This window comes from Stegodyphus dumicola, chromosome 3 (genome assembly GCF_044657685.1).
Source record: "Stegodyphus dumicola isolate Sdum_Otavi_A_Nest chromosome 3, ASM4465768v1".
Lineage (NCBI taxonomy): Eukaryota > Metazoa > Arthropoda > Arachnida > Araneae > Eresidae > Stegodyphus > Stegodyphus dumicola.
Genome location: NC_140770.1, coordinates 223,981,095 through 223,997,275, shown reverse-complemented (window position 1 = coordinate 223,997,275; position 16,181 = coordinate 223,981,095). Strand labels below are relative to the sequence as shown.

The 16,181-nt window shown below is 30.5% G+C and overlaps 1 protein-coding gene and 1 non-coding gene across 4 annotated transcripts in view; both read left to right on the top strand.

Moving 5' to 3' along the window:
* Window positions 1-16,181, top strand: part of LOC118191245 (contactin-5-like) — a 554,648-nt gene that overhangs the window by 132,870 nt on the left and 405,597 nt on the right. The gene's annotated exons all lie outside the window — the stretch shown is intronic.
* Window positions 7,704-7,776, top strand: TRNAT-AGU (transfer RNA threonine (anticodon AGU)). The gene has a single exon. It is a non-coding gene; the product is annotated as a tRNA-Thr (tRNA).

Here is a 16,181-nt window from a genome sequence, read left to right as displayed (position 1 = left end):
ATTTTCCAATTTTCCTGTAATTGATCTTGTTGTTTAACAGATTAAAAATAAAATAGCTAGAGCAGTTCAACGTAATTAAAAATTAAAAAATAAGAAGAATTTATCGAATTCTAACGGAAAATTTAAAAATAAATAATTTAAATATTCTTCTTATCTAAAAACACTTAAGGTGCATTTTTTCAGTAAATAATAATGTCCGTTGCATCATTCGTTTGATTTTAATTTTGTAGGAAAATATTTATTAGAGCTGAATTCCTACTTTGTCAATTGCAGTGTGAAAGTTACGAGAAACAATAAAGAGAAAGGAGCGTGCTAAAACTGAACTTTCAATTAACGTAATATAATCTTTTCTTTGAAGCCGTTTCTTAATGTGCTAGCAGTATTTATTATTACCAATATTTGTTATCCGAACAAGATCAACAGGTTTCAAACCTTTCTAATTTTTAAGTCGATATATTGCATATCGCAAAATATCTAGGCAGAAACTATCCCAAACCTGTCGCTTCATAGAAAGAGCATTACTTTTCCTTTGTTGCCCGTTTAAAACCCAAATATCAGCTGATCATATTTAAAAGAAATATGAAGTTAGTTATTTTATCAAAATTGAAGTTAAAAGTACCTTAATTATCTGTAATACATGTTACATTTTCTCTTGTAAAAATAGTTTTGCAGACCAGCCCTATTTAAATTACCTCACCCTATATAACAGTGCTGAGCCCATGATATAACTAATGTTAGCTTTTGAAAAACAGAGCCAAGATAACGTAATTTTTAGAACTTCGTGATTTAAACTTTTAAATAAAATGATTTTGTTACATTTAATTCGTTTGGAAAACAAACTTCCAGCCACGTTACCTTGCACTTTATCTATCACAAGAGGGAACATAGTTAAAGATTTCTCCACTTTCATCTGTAACAAGGAAAGCAGAAGATTCAGGCTAGTTGTAACAATGAAGGTAGTCGATGGCTAATGAAGCTAACAGGCAATTAGACCGCGCCAGTTGAAAGTCTAATTAGCTTCAGGAGAATCTTTGGAATTAAACAAACCTAACAGTCTCCAATTTCTATTGCTTTTCAATTTAGCTCTGTTCATTATGCATTCCGTACCTTGTTAACGGAAGATACAATTCCTAAGTTGCTTTGTAGGAAGAATTTTCCGTGCGAAAAGTTTGATAGTTTGGGCCGACACAAAGTTAGATTGAAAGAGAAGAGGAAAATGCCTTTTACTGTGTACTCTTTATGAGGAAATATTAAACTAGATTGGGGCAGTTGTTATCGCGCGTGTTTGCTTCCGATAAATTTGATTTTGGGGTAGAAAGATAGTGTTTGATTATACCTTGAGATGGAGAAATTAAGACATTCTTTGGTTTTCGGATATTTTTGAGGCTTTAAAGAAAGTTAAACATTATTTATATTCCGACGAAGAATTTTGAGACTCATAGAAAAGGCTTTGCAGCCAAATAAATACTAATGTAAGAAACAAGTTATCTATATAAAGAAAATACTAAACAGTTATCCAAGCTACATTATATTAACTCGGTATTTTTACAAGAAACACTATTCAAACTGAATATTTTAATTACAGAAACTGCATTACTCTATTACTGACCCATTAATTTAAGACCGCGCTTTATATTTCATTGACAATATTCACATATTTTATAAGGTATTTTCTCCCTCCATTCTGTACGCCTTCGTGGTGTAACGGTAGCACACTTGGCGCGTATTCGAGAGATTAAGGTTCGAGTCCCCACGACAGCATTTCTCATTTTTATGTTTCCCGCTTCAAAAATACCTAATGTCTCTACAGTGTAACACTGATAATGTCAATTAATGTACGAAATTGTGTACTGCCTGGTAATCAAAGTAAGTAGATAATAAAAAAGACGAATATATATGACATATTTATCGAGATATATCCACTTTTCATACAGCAAGAAATTTTAAATAGCAATAAATTTACTCTCATGGATTTCATAATGTTTACTTCATTCTTTCAAACAGCTGGAAAGGAATAAAGACTATAATTATCTTTACATTATTTATTAAAAGAATTCAGTGTTGGATAGTTTCATTAGTCAATACATACACTTCACTTTTTAGATATTATTAGAGTCCGAAATATAGGGTGTCCAGAAAAAAAGTATTGAAAATAAGCGACACATATGTAGGAAATCAGTGTTTATTGCACTGTGGTTTGCATAGCTGAAAAGAAGATTAAAATATTTTCTCAATCTGGAAAACTAAAGCAGAACAAACTTGACCCGTTTATATACTTTTGTGGAAAGTTTGCGAAAGTAAAGGGTAGCTGATGTTTCAGAGGTGTACTGAAATTTCTGAGTAACTGATTTGAGCTCTGTAAACCCCATTGCAGTAAACTCTTTGATTTTTGATACATGTGTCATTCTTTATCATCACTTCTTTCCGGGACACTCTGTATACATGACTGAGATCATACCAGATTAATATAAAATTAATAAGATAAATCTTTGTCATCACCGCTGTTAAAATATGAATCATCTCTGTATTACCAGCTGTTTCTGGACATACAATGTTATTATGCTTGCATAAATGAACCGCTTAAGTTAAAAATCCTAGAAATGGAAAAATTAATTAATTCATCTACTGAACCATCCCTGATCGATACAGTGGGTAACGACGCTATCTGCTCTATCACTGAACTCGGTTCGAATTTCGGAGAATGATTGGTTGGTTGGAATATACGGATAGCGGTACTTAAAATACTGGCGAAGCGAACGTTTCTCAAAAGGTTTGAGGTAAGATATAATTCAAAAGAAATGGGCAAAGTGTTGGGAGAACCTTGGATCCGTTTTATTAGGTGTTTTCTATTAAAATTGGGAAGGACCTGCACAGTAACTGTGTGGGGACTATACCTGTAAAAGTGGTGAAGTTCTGCTGCCTCGTCTACTTCATTCGAATCAAGCGTATTAAATACTGGATGTCATAGTCTAGATTAAATTAAGCATGCTCAAAATGGGCGGAAAATATAACAATAGCGTACGTTGAGAAAAAAACATTTGTACCGTAAACACTCGTTCATAATAAATATTAAATTTATAATTTAATTTAACAAAACAGACACTGAAATTTTTTTATAATATTTGTATTTTGTTTAGAATCCTATTTATGTATTATTCAGATTTTTCAATTTCAGTACAATGGTTGCTTTACCGTAACAGTTTCGAGAACTAACTCGTCCTTTTTCTTTTCATGTTTATTGTATCTTATATGTCATGTATATCATGTACATTTTTGGTTGTACGTAGATGAACTAATTACTTAGAATCATCAGTCTGCTCGACCAAAAATTTATTTATTCACGTAATTTTTAATCTTTCTGCGTTTTTACATACCTTGTCTAGTCTGAAGATGTTGAAGACACACATTTCTATGATGAATTTCTTAAGGTTTACTGAACTGTTAAAGTCTAATCTTCTAAATGCGTATAATTTGTGTCATCAGTTTTGAAATAAGCTGGTTCATTTATTTTTGTTCTTCCACCAACCTTCTGACGACAATGCAGTGAAAGATGTAAATAACCTTCCTTCTTTTACTGGCTCCTTCTAAATTTATACATTTTTGCATCTTAGGAAATTAGTCATTGTGCTTATGGATTTTATTTTGAATGGTTTGTTCCGAGTTTAATATGGAATGGATTTAAATGTTTTATTTTTAATTTTACTTTGCAATATTACCATCATTATTTGCAGCTATCAACGCATAATTGGATAAATTTCTCTATTCATTCATAACTAATTTCCGATCAATGGCAATGACTACTTGCTTTTAATTTAATTACTTGCTTTTAATTTATTTCTTTTTACAATTGAAATTTTGTTATTCATGATTTAATTCAAGTCCCCGTTAAACATTTTTAACAATTTTACATACAAGTTACTTTAAAACAATTTTCGGAATTGAACTTACTAACTATGGATTCACTCTTTTAAGATAATTCTACTAAAATTAATCTTAGGAGATAATATATTCAATATTTCTTTAGTAAATAAATTATTATTAACTTACTTTGCAGCAATTGCGCAAGTAGTAAAATAACTCGATTCCGCTCGAATTTAAGATCATACAATATATATATATATATATATATATATGTAATTTTTAATATATATGTAATATTTACGGGAACAAAGAAGAATAATCACTTAGCAGTCATCGTGGATGGGAGTTTAAGGCGATACCCAACCTTTAGCATCCGAATCCTTTCGTTGTTTGGTGGAGTGGGATATGGCAGAAATGATGGAACCAAAGGATTTCGCTTCTAATTGCACATTTCTATTCAATTCAAGTAGCAAATCATTATTCTTTAAGATTCTCCAAAATTGCATATGCAATAGTATTTTAAATTAAAATACGATTAACTTAGGAAATTTACTGCGTCATACTATTCAAACAAAGCAAGACAGACGGGAAGAGAAGCAGCAAAGGTCTGATAGCGGCAGGAGGAGAAAAGCAGTCTAACGAAAAATGGCGCGATCTCTACATTTATAGTAGATGTTACATAACATGCCAGAATATTCTCAAAAGTACTCGTCTAGGGGTAAGAACCTGAAATTGCGGAAACTTAGAGGTTGCCTGTTCGCGTAGAGCAAAGCCATCGTATTTTTTATATATTACATCTTTCTCTCTCTATATATATAAAGTTATATATATATAAAACTTTTATCAATAATAAATAAAATTATCAATAGTATATGATTTATATTTTTATGATATATAATTTGTAATTTCTGTTTAAATAATTTTTTTTAAATGACTTAATTTGACTAAAGCAGGTTTTATAATTTAAAAACGTTTCATTTTAAAAATATCATATAATATATATATATAACTTTTATCAACAATAAATAAAATTATCAGTAATATATAATTTATGTTTTTATGATATATAATTTGTAATTTCTGTTTTTTAAACTAAAAATTTTTAAATGACTTAATTTGACTAAAGTAGATTTTATAATTTAAAAACTTTTCGTTTTAGAAATATCATATATATATATATATGAATTTAATAAATACAATATTGTAATTTCGTACATATTAAGCAAACTAAAATTTTAAATGATGAAAATTCAATTGCAAACAAAATAAATTGATTAATTATTGCTGCGAAATAATTTGCTATATCATTCAATTCAGAAAACATAAGTAAATAAAGTGCAAACATGTAAATACTAGAAAAAAGTAACACAAATTATACATATATTATTGTATTATTTTATATATATTTATATACATTATTACATTATACGATATATATATGTGTGTGTGTGTGTGTGCATGTACGAAAAAGCAATATTACTTTTATTAAATCTAATAATTTAACATATATTGTACTTTTAAACAAATCTTATGAAAATTAAATTGAAACTCTAGTACTATATATGTCTTCCAATGCTACCCTTTTATTTACGCGGTTTTTCTCAAGTTCGCTTTGCATTATGTTATAATAGTACCTTTGCCGTAATAGGATTTCTTGTAAAAGTAAATGTCTAAGAATAATAATATATATTGAATATTATGCAGATTGTGATGTGTTCATACGATTGTATCACAATCAATTTCAATATGTCAGTTCAATATGTGAAAGTAAGGGTTAAAATAGAAACTTTGAATGCAAATTATAAGTAGCATACTAACGAAGACGGTAACCAAATAAAAACTTACACATCATCGGAGCTCGAATCGCATTCAAATCTTAAATTTTAGCCCTTTATTCGCTGGAAATAATTTGCAGTAATTTTTTGGGAATGAGCGTTATATAAAACTAATAACTTAATTTAAATAATTAATTCTGTGTAGTTTAAAAACAACGTAACGAAAGTAAGATTCATTTAATCTTGAATCAAAAAAATCTTATAAAAATGATTACCAAGGGTCTTAGAAATTTCGTTTTAAAACTTTAGATACTCGTATATGCAGTCGAAAGTAATTCATTATTATAATGTCAACAGTTAGTCACAATGTTGAGAATCATAATGCTAAACGATACGAAATAGCATATAGTAAGAATGACAGGAATTAATTTAGTTAAAATATTGTTTATTACCATCTATTTTATTAGTGTTAAACATTACGCGTGCTGAAACCTTGTAAACCGAAACAGCTTGGGACGAAGCTCTTTCAGATATCACCCCCAAGGGATTTTACTGCATTACTAATTGCATTTTATTTCGTAAATAATTTTAAATGTAAGAAATGAGTCAATATAGTTCGCTAACCAAGATTAACATGATTATGAGATATATTTTCCAAATTTTATTATTACGTTTTCATGTTTCTCCGTGTTAAATATTTTAAAAACTCTCTAACTCTTAGATTTAAATTAAAAAGTACTAACAAATAAAAACTCTTAAACTAACCATGCAAATAAAATTTTGGAGATCCCGTGAAAAGAGAATAAAAAAATTAGTGAAATGATTCCCACTTTTAATTGCTTCTTTGAATGCATTATTTAACTTTGCTGTCTTTAAAAATTTACAATTCTACTAGTAATCCTGTTTCAGATGCTAAATGTTCCATGCGATTTAAGATTCCCTTACAGGATTTTCCCCATCCTTTCCAAAGATCTCGCTAACCCAATTGAAACGCAGATTAAATTTAGTAGGTTAAGCAGTAAATGTAGCGTACAGGTGAATCTAAACTATGCGGTCTTGTACTAACGATAGTCAAGTATACAGGGCAAAAGGGGCGGGAACAGAGCAGATGCAAAGCAAGTCTGCAGCCACCACGTTAACGCTACAAGTTGGTTGTTCTAATGAACGTTATAGTTTACGGCTGGTTTGGTTAAACCTTGACGCAGAGTCAAACTTCATGTCGGGTCATTGCTGGATGGCAGTTGTTTGCTAATGGAATGCAAACCCTGATTTATGTCGGAAAACATTCAGGGCAGGAAATGCTGATTGGCAGTACGTTTTCGAATCATTGCTTTCGTATGGGTCGAGCAAACCAGATGGAGCAAATCAATCTTGGAAACCCGTTGATAAGGATGAAATCTGAGCGGCCAGATGGTGACTTTAATCACTCATTTTAATCATTTTTAATTATCATTATCATTCAGACTGTAAACGTCCTCTTTAAAATTAATTGCATAGGTCAGATTTAGTAATGCATCAATCTTAAGCGTAGAATGGCATGAGCATCGCATATAAAATTACTGCCGTTCGAACAATATTAGTGAATATGCTACATAAATGCATTCTATATTTGAAAAGCAATTACATTCACGATGATAATTCTGTAATTGTATTACCATTCATGGTGTGGCTGTCGGTGTCGTTAAGAACATGTATGCAAAGTTTTTTTTTTTTTTTTTTTTTTTTTTCGAAATACCGATGTAACTCTTTTCACTTCTTCAAATGTCCTTTTAGAAATATTTGTAAGGATATATAGAATTTGTAAAACTATTAATTTTCTACATTTTCTTCTTCTCATATCAAACTTTTTACTGCATTATAATGAGAAGAAAACTTAAAATTGCGGGCATATACAGTATAAAGATAAAGTCTTTTTTTTTTTTTTTTTTTTTTTTTAGCAGCCCCCAACATTTTTTTATTTGGTATTTTCCTCTTTCTATCCTAAAAATTGTAAAATGCTTTTAATAATCTTTTTTAAGTGTTGCCTTTCCCTTATATTATAAGGTATTTCTCCCGCCTTCTTAGCATGCCTTCGTAGTGCAGTGGTCAGCACGATCGACGAGTATTCGAGAAGTCCGGGGTTCGATTCCCGGCGAGGACATTGCTCATTTTTCATGTCTCCTGCTTCGAAATAACCTATTGTCTTTACAAAACAAAAGAAATGATGCACGTGTTTATTGAGGATAAAAGTGAAAATAAAACCATTTGTATAATGGTATTTAAACTAATACCTTCATCAACCAATAACAGTAAAACGATACTGTATCTTCGCTTAGAGAAATACAGCTTCACCATTCTAAGTAATAAGCCCCCTATTCTCTAACGAACCGAACAATACTTTAATTTAAAATTGTCAATCAACTTCAATTTTTTTTTCACCTCGAGCACAATTTTAGTCTGAAGTGAAGTAAACTCAGTATTTTTAATGTAAAGAAATGAGAAATGATTAAGATAATTAGGTATATTTTCAAATACGGAATGCTTGAAAATTTTATTCCTTTTGACGGGCTTGAAAATGTTCCATATTACTTGAATAAAATATTAGTAAAATACTACAGCTATTTACACACATTAATCATACTGTATGCCGTGGATAATCCGACAAACGTAATATTTTAATATACATATTTTATGAGCATTAAATATATATTGAATTTCAACATCAATCTTACAGACATTAATCAGGCGTTACATACATGACGTGTGCCTTGTGATTATTAACAAATAGTATGTCTCTTAATACTTTGAATCACACTTCTTGCATCCCAAAATAAGCTCGTCATTAGTTGTGTCAAATAATCGCTAATGATTTGATCTCGTGATGCCATTTAGTCACAATTAAATTGGACCTATGACTGTGTTATTATGTGATGCTGTTTAGTAAAAGTTGAGGAATATTTTGTTTGAAAATAAATATTTTACATTAAAAGTGAAAAAAAATAGGTAAGTAAGGATATGCGTATGCACGAAATGTTAATCGGGATATTGAATCAGAAAAATACATTCAGATAAATAATTATGCAATGAATATCCAATGAAATACAAAAAGTGTTTATCCTCATATGTGAAGAAAAGCTCACACTAATCTTTAATGTCATAGGATATAAAAATCACGGTACTTGAAATCGATGTATTCTGTAAACTGAAATTGTCATATTATCTACAGAATGAGGTTGCAAAAGGAAACAAAATCTGAAAGATTTCAGACCTTATATTACGCCCAAAGGAGCATTTTCTTAATTTACAGATACATGCACGTTTCCAGAGCATTTGGTCTAACGTCACATTGTGCTAAAAATATTTAAAAACATCATATCTTTAGAATTCCGGTTGAGAATCTCATGCGCTGGAGATAAAAATGTTTTATTCTCTACAGTGTTGCCTCTGTTCGCTTTGGAATTCTTGAGTTTTTTAATGAAAAAATTCGTTAGCGATTTACAATATATGTAAAAGATAATAAAACAAATTTAAAATTCCAAATTCGGGCTTCCGGGTGCCCATGTATGTGTGGAGGATTATGTTATTCAAAATTTGCTGATACCGTTGTTTTTAGCGATACCGTTGTTTTTTAGCGATGCGAGAAACATACATGCATTACATGTAGATTCTTCATTATTTAGTTTCTTTAAATACAGTACAGGGAGTTAATATTTATGGAAACAATTTTAAAAGTGATTCGATGGAAAATGTCGTTTTGAGATGTAACTCTATCTATAATACTAAATCCTCACGAAACAAAAAGCATACTTATCAAATTTCAGAATCGATTTTTTTTTTTTTTTTTTTTTTTTTGAGAATGAGACAGCGAATCTAATTAAAAAGAAAGTCCTCGATATGAATTGTACTCTCTAAAACGTCTTTTTAAGCGCCCTGCTAATAGAATGGGCGATTTCATGTGGATACTATAGTATTCCTGAAGGTGGTTCGAACGTTTGTTGGATTATTCATTTATTAATCTTATGCGAATCGACTATAATATCATCGCCTTCCAAGTAAAAGAAGGACACTTCATTCAGAATTCCATAGTTTTTTAAGGTTTTTGTAGCTCTTAAGATAAACGTGACAAGAATTTTAAGCTAATACTTGCTGGCCGTCCATTTTGCGATCATAGGCAAGGCACATTTAAAGGAAAGTTTTACATTTAGGAACATTATGAGTTCTTTAATATGAATTTCCCATATCATTTTAATCAACAGCATATTGTATTTTTTATTTCTTGATAGGCAAGAAATAAATCTACAACATTATTTTGGAATTTTATCCCACAATATCTATAATTGCGGAAGCTTTATGTTGTCCTTCGAAAGAATTTCGTAAAATTATGGCTCTTTCTCTATAATTCATTTTTATTTTGCTTACATAACAAGAAGTATCGAGTTATTCTCGAAGCCAAAAGTAATTCAGGAAACGGAGACAACTGGGTTTCAAATAGTAATCAAGAAAGACTTCCGAAGAAATAAAAATACGTAGCAGAAAGAGACTAAAAATGGCAATTCATCACGCTCTTCCTAGAAAGGGAAACAATATATCTAAGTATTTCTTCATAGATAAGATTGATCCCAAATACGTGAGTCTTTGGGGTTTTCGCATCTCCCGTAGAGGTATATGCATTATTTTCTTTCCATCTCACTCTCTAAGTCTTTTTTCCTCTGCATTGTTTTGTTCCCCTGCTAATGATGATCTAACGATAAGCGAGCCGTATCGATAAAACAAGGAAAGAAGCAAACGCTTTCTTAAGCCAAGGAGATAAGCGAAAAGTCAAAGGCATTGTGTGTTGCATCCGGAAGAGTAAGTTGAAATGTTGTCTGATCCCGATCTTTTGTTTGCTGAAAAAGAATGAAAGACTTTTGCGGTATAAATTTTAGTCTTCTTAACCGCAGTCTTCTAGGTATAAGCTTCCGCTATTTATTGTCAGATTAAGGCGTGCTTTATTCTTATAGCTAATTTTGCATCAAAAGTTTCATAAATCTTTTTATCTTTAAAGTAAAATTAAGTTTGCTTTTAACTAATAAATTATTCTGTAAAATTCTTGGATAGTTAGTTAGTGATCTCTAAAATGCAAGTCATTATGCTTACCTATCATGGATGAAACAACTATAAGGAGTTTCATGAACTGCAAGTGAATTATGTATATTTGAAGGTAATATATATTATATATGAGAGCTACACTATATATATGCATACATATAGATATGACACTAACAATATATATATATATATATATATGTCTGAAACCAACAAATAATAAGATTAAATATTAATGTACCAAATTTTCTGATGAAAACATGTATGAATAACTAAATTATAAATTAAGCAAATTCGATGCAAGAAAAGATTATTTTAATAATGCTTCAGGGGATTATTAAACCAGAGACTGAAATCAATCTCATTCCTACTATGCGGACATCGAAATTGTTGACAGCAAGATCATTCAGATGATTATAATATTTATATTACAAAGGTAAAAGGAATCAGTAGTAAATCCAGACACAGTAAAATACAAACATGTGACCACTTCCTTAAGAAGCCAATAGTCCATATTCTGAATTTAACTGAACCACATCCTTATATACATGTAATTGTAATCTAACGACTACAACTGCCCTAAACAGCAAATATTGTGATGTCGTTGTCCTAAAGTATGCAATATCAGGTGTAGTTTCCCAAAATGCATTGTATCAGTTTATTGCAGACAGTTTGTCTTAAAAGGCTAATGGAAGCTTCTTTGTTAGGAAGTAGAAACGACGTCACCTAAAATCTCTATACTTCTTTGTGAGCTAATAAACGGGTAGAAGAAGAAATGGACAGGATGGTTAATGGCGGGGACCCGCGTTTTTATATTTTAAGTATACGTGTCAGCGAAGGCTTCGGTATTCTAAGTGTTAAAGCTAACATTTCATCTTAGCCTCTTAATACAAGTTTTAAAGGACTTAATGAGGAGTATGAAAGGTTCACAAAACAGGAAGAGCTTCTGTATTTAAGACAGAAAACTTGAAATTTCCTGTGATATGTTTTTTTGTTTGCATTATAAAAATCAAATAAAATGTTAAGTTTCCTTAATGTTGCATATTTGAATACTGTAACAAATTTTGCTCTGGGATTGATGAGTTTGATCATGAATGTTAAACAACAGCATGGTAACCATCCTCTGATTCAAGTAAACAAATTCCCTCCTACTCCACAAGTTTATGCAATTAAGTTAAACAGCCTGTCGGCATAAAATTATAGCATATCGGCATAAAATTATAGCTTTACTGCGTATTATGATTAAAAAACAATTGCATTGTAATCGGTTTGTAGATCGGTTTATAAATTCGCGCTTTTTCTTCTACAAAATGGAACAGCGAAAAGTACCACCATTTGATTGCCATTTAATGCAGACTTAGACTTTTACAAATTTCGTTAAAATAAGTAAAATAATGGGTTTCGTTTCTTTTCTTAAGAATTATCTCTGAAAATCAAAGGAGAAGTTTTTGGGGCACGCATCTAGCAGACTTTAATATATAGATGAAAAGTCCAAAATCTATTATGACAAGTTGAAAAGAATCAAAACTGATGTCACTGAAAAAAATTGCGCTAATTTTTAGGAAAACTTAAAGCCCCTACTTTGGTGAAATTGCATGTGACTTTTTAGGGGCGGTTCACAGAGATTTATCTCAGCTAACGGAGACAACCGACATAGCCGATCTATCTCCAAAACCAATTATTTCCATAGCGCAGGGAGTTGAAAAATCTGAACTTACACGTATAACGGAGCTAGTCGACACATTGAACTGACTCCGCTAGCTCAGATAAACCGCAGTGTGAATGGCCCTTTACAGTCATAAAAAAGACGGGGTATAATACGGTCCCTCAAGTTACATTTCTTCGATTTACACGTAATTCCCTCTAAATATCTTGGTATAGTCAGTAATGAATCGTTTCTACCAAGAGATTCATCTCATGCAAAACAGGTTGCTTCTTCAGTCGTATGCATGTAGATTTGGCGATTACTGTTAGACACTGATCAAGGATGTGCCCAATGACAAACGCAGGAAAATAAAATTAAAAACTCTAACGTCTTCAAAAAGTTGATCAGCACTATATAATTTGTAAATATACATTTTCCTTTGCATTTATCTGACCGTCACATAATATCCATGAGTGGTTTTGGAAAATTACTTATATATTTGAGTTTAATGAAAACTTTTCATTCAAAATTAGGTTATTTTTTCAAAATTAGGTGGTTTTGGAAAATTACTTATATATTTGAGTTTAATGAAAACTTTTCATTCAAAATTAGGTTATTTTTTCTTGTCCAGATTAAGTAAAGAGGCAAGAGGATTTTTTTTATCATGTTAATAAGCTAAGCTTCAAATTTCGAACAGTTCTCCCTAATCCCATAGTTAAATCATTAAATGGAGAAAATATTTCAGAAAATTACATTGTCTGAAAAATTATTTGTTGGACAATAAAAAGAAAGAAAGAGGATTTCTCAGTAACCTGAATTACTTGTATTTTACTCATTTTTATTTTAGATATACGTAATCCTATTTAATGTCAAAATTATATTCTGAGAAGATAATTTCCCTACTGAAAAATATTTTGACAATATCATATACTTATTTGCTGATCTTGTTTTCGTTTAAAAGCTTTTATTCTGACAGGACGATTAGCTTTTATTGTGACGGAGACAACCGATATAGCCGATCTATCTCCAAAACGAATTATTTCCATAGCGCAGGGAGTTGAAAAATCTGAACTTACACGTATAACGGAGCTAGTCGACACATTGAACTGACTCCGCTAGCTCAGATAAACCGCAGTAAAAATACGGGGTATAATACGATCCCTCAAGATGCATTTCGAATATGAAATAAAAATTATTTTAAACTCTTCGCTTTTCTAATCACTAACTGTTAACTGTATTTGCAATGACTGTAATAAATAATATAAAAATCGTTTTTCTCTAATTTGAAGACATCGTTTACTTTGCTCATTATTACAGTTCTGTGTACACATGGATAAGAATTAAAGGACAACTTTTGATCTTAAATTAAATTTGAGAAACAATTATTATTTGTTGAGTATTATCTTTAAACAGAAACTTTCATCACTACTATAATTGCGTCGATCTCTCAAGTATAGCTCATTTTATGCACCGTTTTAAGCAATTATACTTTTAGAAACGTAATTTGTCATTACTTACTTTGCGATACATTTCGATAAGAAAAAGTTGAAATCTTTAACGATAATAGCTGCATAGACTTCTCATGAGCATACTTTATGAGCTCAAATGCTTGGTGTTTTGTAGTTTTAACATCTGATTACATTTTGTGGGAGATGCTGTTACTAATTCCTCTGTATCGTTAATTTATTGACTGTCGTTCTAAATTATCAGTATCTACCTGATTCTTTAAAGTCCAAAACATTTCCCATTGTATCATTCAGTTTGTTCAACCTGAATTAACGACACGTTAGAATAAATTTAAAGAGGGCGGGCAAGAATGTAACATTCTTTTCTATTGTTGGATGAGCTTCTACGTTGTATTTTCCACCTTTTTAACCATATAAAATTTTTAAACTCACCTGTAAGTAATTTGAAATTTTAATTAAAAAAACTAATTTCTAATATTTCTGACGCCAAAACTTCAACGAATACACAAGTTACTTTTAATTTGTCACCGCTCTGTATATTAAGTTACCTATAATGAAAAATTGAGTTTCAAGACTTTTTATCAAAATTTTGACAATGTAACAATAATACAAACTATTAAAAATTCCTTGGTCTTTTTAAAGAGGAAGAGCAACGTTTCAGAATGATATCTGAATGATTATAAATTTTTAACTAATTCAAAAGAAAGTGCCAAATAAAAAATTAATTTAATTCAAACAATTAAAGTTCATTAAAAGTGCAATAAAGTAAAATCCAGTCTACCAGATTTCATTCCTCCTGACGAAGAGGACCTGTAACTGTTTGCTTACGAAATCGACTGAAATCTTGACTAAATCTTCGCCAAACTCAAGGTTGTTGCGTTACTAACTTTATTTGGAATATTTTCTAATCATTTAATTTTTTTATTTATTATTTTTAATGTCTTTAAAATTTCGCGCTGAGGAACACGAGGTATATCTTAGGAAAAAAGAAACATATAAGTCTTCTGTTGTCCAACACGTTTGGTCAAAAAACAATATTTTTCATTTTTCTGCAGACAAAATTAATCAAAAAACATCTTCCATTGGCGAATTCGTAGAGGCGTTGCACGTTCATAAAAATCTTTCAGTTCCGTAACAATCTCGATTCCCATCGGTCTTTACCCTTAGTTTTAAAAAATAATTAAAATTGTTGCTTTCCCTTTGAAAATCCGAAGCGCGGAGTAATACTTTAAAAAATTTGAAGGAAATGAAAGATTTTTCAAATTATTATTTTCGTACTAAAAGCTCTAATTTTCTTCCCTTTTACCCTATGCCATTAAAGATCCTTATTGCAATCCTATACAGATTAACTCTGCACTATAAGCTTTAAAACTTGTAGATAAATTGTGCACCAAAATGTGTTTACTGTTTTCTGCGTTGTCCTCCATTCCAAAAAGGCAGAAATTTAATTTTTGGGGAATGCAGCTGCTCATCTTTAAACATTGCATTTTAAAATTTTGTTCCGTTACACTTACTAAAGTTCTGAAGAGAATATTGATAAATACTATATGTGTGTATTCTATTTAAAAGCATTCACATTTTAGAAAAATTTTAAAATTGTTAATTTTAAAATGAGTTTTTACTCCCTTCCCTAAGGAATTCCCTAGGCTATATTCCCTAGGGCTTACTGAAAAGTTCAATAAAATATTCAAATGTAAACTTTAAAAACTTATTGTTAAAAATGTTTAATAAGGTGTTTCCCTATCTCTTTATGCAAAAGTTTAGTTTTCAAAGTGGTCTAGAATCTTGTCTCGGATTTAGCTATGCAACTTTGTTAACGTGCTTTATGTATCTAAAAGATTAAGATTTTCAAAAATACAAATTTTCAAATTTTATTAGTTAATGCCAAATTTTCAAAATTTTTATTAATTAATAAGCGAAAGTTTAAAATGTTCTTAAATCTAAATACTTAATTTTGTACCTAGAATATATCTGCTGTATCTAAATCAAGATAAAAAGGAATAAATCTTTTTTAATATTATATTTGGGCAAGACATAAAATAAATATACTTGTATCATTCTTTGGGTTAAATTTATGAAATAATGTACCTCCATGGTTTTCAAATATGGTCATCGACGGAACTTTGTGCGAATAAAAAAGACATTCTTCTTCCAACTGCAACTTAAAACAAGGATATGGGGCCTATAAATAAGCTTTCCTAAATTTCCTCCACTTTTAAAAGTCACTTTTCGTTTCCCACTGTATTCCAGTCGCATAAAAGAGGCAGGAATTACAGATATATTATCGGATTTTTGTATCGTTAAGCGCCTTACACGCAACTACAGCGGGCACATTCGATGTTTTCATATTGATCCAGCTGGGAGCGGTTC